Source organism: Acanthisitta chloris, unplaced genomic scaffold (assembly GCF_000695815.1).
Source record: "Acanthisitta chloris isolate BGI_N310 unplaced genomic scaffold, ASM69581v1 scaffold21991, whole genome shotgun sequence".
Classification (NCBI taxonomy): domain Eukaryota; kingdom Metazoa; phylum Chordata; class Aves; order Passeriformes; family Acanthisittidae; genus Acanthisitta; species Acanthisitta chloris.
The window spans coordinates 29756-35527 of NW_008658000.1; the positions used below are offsets into that span (position 1 = coordinate 29756).

General features: G+C 38.8%; 1 protein-coding gene across 1 annotated transcript in view; it reads right to left on the minus strand.

The window, feature by feature from the left end:
* LOC103811950 (E3 ubiquitin-protein ligase TRIP12-like) overlaps positions 1–5531 on the minus strand; it is a 33157-nt gene extending 27626 nt beyond the window's left edge. The window contains exon 1 of the mRNA XM_009084953.1: positions 5504–5531. The gene's annotated coding sequence lies outside the window, so the exon portion shown is untranslated. The remainder of the gene's footprint in view (positions 1–5503) is intronic.
* Between the last annotated feature and the right edge of the window lie 241 nt (positions 5532–5772).

A 5772-nucleotide genomic window follows, 5' to 3' on the forward strand; every position in this document is an offset into this window, starting at 1 on the left:
AAGATCTCAACCTGATAGAAGCTTAGACTTGATCTGAATAAAATATATGAAAATACACAAGAGTTTTGAAAAACAGATGATACAATGACATTGTTTATCCATTGACTTGTTACTTAATACAAATCTACTTTATCTAAAATTACAAGAATAGTTTTAACAGCTTTTGGCTAAGGGTGACAGAGGAAAAAGCCTGATACACTTAGGGAATAAACTTTACTCCAGACAACCTCTGGAAGCAAGAAATTACAGCAAAAGAAGTGTTAATTGCACTGTATTTTGAAAGCAATAGATAGAGATTACCTTGCCTGACACTTCACTGGGGTCTCACAGGCAATTCTGCATTTCTCTTAAGTGTCCCCTCAAAAATTAACTCATGTATTTACCTCAAGTTTCCAAACAGCCTCAGAGGGTCCAGCTTACTTGAGCTGCTGTGCATACAGCACAGTTAAGCTGGAAACTTCAGTGCCCATTCTGTTCCAACACCAGTTTGGTTCAACAGTATGTCAAGAACCCCTGAGCTATTAAAAACAATCATGGCCATAGTGCTCAAGTATTTCAACATTACTGGAAGGCATTTCAGCTGTACTGTTCCTTCATATACTAAATTTTAACCAAATCCATCTTTCCTCCTCACGGTTAACCTGAAGAGAGCTCAGTTTCCCCTTTCCCCATGGAGTGCTTAAATGTGCAGACTGAGGTGTGCAACAGCATTTCCCTCAACATGTTTCTTCTCATTCTAGTTACAAAGTGCTGATGAAAGTCTGAGCTGCTGTCGAGAGTTAGGATAAAACATGGTTATGTTCACTTGCAAGTCAACAAATACAGAGCAAAACTGTATCAACTTAAAAAGATACCACACAAGAAATTTTAAGAAAGCATATTTGCTATCATTTTTGGCAAAGAAAAACGTTTGCTCTTCTGCCAAGCTTCTTGTAACCAAGTAAGGGAAAGAAACTTCTTTAATCCACAAGCTTATGGTATAATGCAAGTCCTAATTTTAATTGCCAGTATTTTACTGTAGAAAGTTATCTGCTAAATACAACAGGCAGACTGGTACCAGAACAAGACATGGCAGTGCACACTGTCACTACATAAACATGAAAAACACTGTGGAATACACTGCAGCATATCTTTGAAGGACAATTTTTAACACTTGGAATCTTGGCCTAAAAAGTTTACCAAAAAGTTATGCAGCTTCCATCACTTTCATTAAATGATATTCAGTTGAAATTCTGTTTTCTCCAGGAATTTCACTTAAAGATGTGAAACCTAGCTACCCAGCTATGCAGCTTCTCAGGTGCTGTTCACTCAGGCTTATTCACACAGTTTATGACCATGACTCTCTGAATGTCCTTGTTCAAACGAGCAATTTCTTACCTTCCCCTCACCCCTATACAATGCTTGAGTTCATCAAGCCATCAGACCTGAAACAAGTGCAAAGCCCAGAACAAGTGAAGTTTTAAGGAGAAATTACAGTTCCCAGTCAGTAACTTGATTATTAATGGAGTATGTCCTCCAAATGAAGACAACACTCACTCTCTAAGGCAGGCAGAGCTCCAAGTTGATATTCAGCATTAAGCCTATTAATATGCACCTTCAGCTACTTTCTTCATTAGTTCTCTTTAAATGCACAGCCACATCTCACCTGTGATCAGAAGATTCAGTTACATCGCACACACCTTCCAGGACAGGACACTCTCTGTACTGAATAAGCTAATTACATAAGGGATTTGACATTAGAAGACACAGAACATTATTAACATGGATGAGATGCCATCCTCCAGCCCTAACGTTAACCACATCTTACAACATCACCTTGTCCAAAAGTACACACCTACCACATATTCCACAAAGGTCTATGATGTTCAGACAGCTTCTCCTCACTACCTCTAGGAGTCAAAGTAAGCAGCTAATCACTACACCAGTATCAAGGACATTTAATTCAAGTCCCTTGATGAGTGGGTGGGATGTAGGTGTGTGTTTCTTTTTCCTTTCTTTAGGGCTGGAGGGAGAGGGGAGAAAGGCAGGCATAGGGGAAGTTCAAGTCCACCAACACCAGTGTTATTATGCATTGTTTCCACCTTTACTTTTCTGGTGCCACAACTCATTTATATTGCTCCTGCTCCTAAAAAAAAAAACAAATCCATGTTTTCAACTTGGAAGATACTACATAAGAACATATTTTTTATTTACCTGTACTTTTGCATCTAAGTAGTCTTGGACTAAGAGCAGAGGTACAGAACAGACTTCAAGCACATAAAATCCCACAGTGCAGAGAGATCACTGCTACACTGAGCCAGCAAGACAAAACATCGCAGGCTCAAAGTAAGGCAAGTAAAACAGAAGACAGACATGGAGAAAGCTGAGGGAGAACAAAACCTGAAAGCAAAGACAGCATAAGACTGCGCCTCATTGTGTTAGGGCCTGAGTTTGTCCAACCTATTTTTCCTAATAGTTTTACCTTTAGGAACCTGAAAATCAATCCAAGTAAAAAATTACTGTTACTACTCTGCATTAATAACAATTGATATTAACCATGTTAAACAGCCAGCCACAAATGCCAAGGAGGTGCACACTGCTGGTATTGAGTCCAATGCCTATCCCAGGACTAAACCGACGTCCCAACGTTTAACACCTCTGTTCTCAAATAACATATGAGCACCAGAAAATAAAGAACATGTTTGTATTCTTTCATTTCCACCTTTACAGAAGTCTAACAACTACCTGCCCTTCTTTACACTAGGGTTACTTATTTGGATGTCATGTAACACAACCAGGGTTGTCAATAGCAAGTTGCTCTGAAAGCAGAATAAACACAAAATACACCTTGCCTTTCAGATCTTAAAAAAACCCTTCTTGTTCAGCAAGTACCAGGGACCTCAGCTTCTACCCTGAACACCAATTGCTCCCTACAACTCAAGGTTCACATTCCAGAAGCTGACTCAGACCCTTCATACCTCTTCAGGTGGTCAGATCTCTGCAGTTCAGCACGTGCACTTTATTGTGGACACCACCACAAACAGACCATTCAGAAAACAGTGAGAAAACGGGATTTCCCCCCGCTCCATGAGCCAGCACTGTACTGCTACACAGTGCACAATCCTCCCAGATTCTTCTCCACATAAACCTTTGTAGGTTTCTTACTTTTTTGGCTTTTTTTTGCCCTTTCTATCACTCAAGAAAATGGAGCTCCTTTATCAGTCATGACCAATGAAAAAGCTATTCAAGGGCAGATTAAGCCAAGTGTGAAAAGGGCCAAGTAACTACCATGTGTCCTTTTGAAACAGGCTTCCTATATGAATCATGAGAAAAGCAGCTTTTTTGGAACAACTGAGGGCAACTATGGCTTCAATGCCATTGCCAGTTCACCTCATTCATCCAGTGCTATATCACCACGATTAACTTTTTTGGTAATATGCCATTTTTCCTCTATCAAAGTCTTCACTTCCAAAGTTGACTATACACTGTTCTTATACGTGGCAGTTTTCTGCCATATCTGTACTGAGTTTGTTCATGAGTCAAGTAAGACTGGCAACAGTCAGTACATTGCAAGACAAGCCTTATTATAGACAGTGAGAGTAAACAGATTGGCTATGTGTGCTCGAACCCTCCTGGCTGCCAGACAGAACTGAAGGAGAATATGACTGCATATTTACACAGTAAGATTCTCCCAACTTGATGGCAGGATTAGGAGAACAATTGCTCCTCAAAACTGGACTTCACGCTAAACCAGCCACTGCTGGTATCAGAAAGCACGCGGAGGAGAAGCCAGTTATCCAGCCCGGTCTCACACGGACTGTACACTTCACAGGTACCTAGAACTCCTTTGTTTATGGAAAACTGCTGAATTCATGCTTTAAAGTTAATCACTTTGTTAAAAAGAGACAACCTACAACAAGCAGCTACATACAAACTTTTTTTTCTATTACGGATCACCAGTGAGAAAGGCTGAGAAGAGTTCTGTTCCTCAAGAATCGCTTCATTTCATTTAGACTGAAAAAATATCAGAAGGAAAAAGAGTTACTGTGACTTTGTTTTGCAGTTACCAACCTCATATCCTAAGCTAAAACTGAGCTATGAAAACACACAGCAAGAAGTTGCTTCATATACTGCCATAAGCCTGTTATTACACTCCATATGGATTAAAATATTCAGAGAAAATTCAAAATAAGTATCACTTCTTCAGAAAAAATATACCTACTGACCCAAAAGTAATCTGTCACCCTACACACAAGAAGAAAAGCGTAAAAAAAAAAATCAGATGTACTTCTCCCTTCGGAGTCAGTACTGCATGGGGCAGTGACAGCTTGATGAAAAGTTTCCACCAGAAGTGTCACAAAGTGCTTCATAGGGAGTGTTACTCATTTGACAGGTAATGAACTGATCATCCAGGATCCCAGAACCATTCAGGGTTCAGTTTTTGGCAACGTATACCACGTTGTACAACTCTGGGCTTTGATTATACTTTGTCACAATAATTTAACCTCAGTGTGACAAAAGACAGACCCTTACTAATCAGTTTATCAGAAAATATAGCAGGGCCTATAAATACAAGATAAACACAAGGCAGTTCTGAGATTCACTTACACTGCAAATTAAGTACAAACACATAGGTTAGTCAAACAATAACCTTCTGACTTAGGCTTCAGCTTCACCACTTCGAAACAAAAGGAATTTAGACAGGTGATGTTTCTGGACTGTGGCAGAGTAAGTAACTGTACTTGACAGAAATGGAAGGACCCACGACATACCTCCACTCACGGCATTAAAGCCGAACGCGTTATATTTCTTCTACACTGCTGCAGAAGGAACAGAGTGTCTTTGTTGTGTACAGCTTTAGGCCTCAAATCTAGGAATTATTTTATAAGAACAAGTTTCCATTACAATTTTTTTGCTGGAATACTTACATTCTGGGTTTGAAGACAAACAGTCAAAATGTAATACAAAACGGAAACTAAAATTAACTTGCGCATGATTCCTGACTGGGAATGGCAGTTCTGATCGTTCATTTACTGGGAAGATGCAAGTTGTTTCCCTAATGGTCACTCTGGCCTGAAGAACTTTTGCAAGACATCAAAAGACTCCATTTTCATAAGCTCTTACTCAACAGGTCGGCACTCCTACTGAAGCAGATCTGCTGTATTAGTAAGTAGTAGTGGCACACTGTGGATGACCTACAATTTTTCTACTAACAGCTAAGACCTGTTTAGGCCTCCACCTGTGGAACCATCTGGAGACTGAAGACTTAGAAGTTGTTAACTCTAGTTTACTATTCACATTATTTTCAGAAAGATCCTAGGAATTAAACCCCCCCCCCCCCAAACACAACAATAGGCTACACCAAACAAAAGCTAAAAATACCTTTCCAGTTAAGATCAAAACCAGTGTATATGCAGAACTGAGTCACTCACAACTGGCTAAATCTTAAAATACAGAAACTATTGCAAGCTAAAAACACATATACTTCCAAAAACTTGAAGTATTATTTACAGAATTTACTCACCAGAACACTGAGTTTAAACTTTTTAGTTCAAATACAATTTGTTAAAATATCATCTGCAAAAAATGAAATACTAATATTTTAATAAACACATTTCACTCCTATCAATATTTATTACATAGGCTACCAAACAATAGAAAGCTATACAGTTAATTTTAAGTACTGCTCCTGTGTCCATTATGAGTATTTTTAAGTAAATAAAGTATATATTAAAAGCTTTTAGCTTAATAAAAATCTTAACACGTCTCAGAAATCAAATACCAAAAAAATCC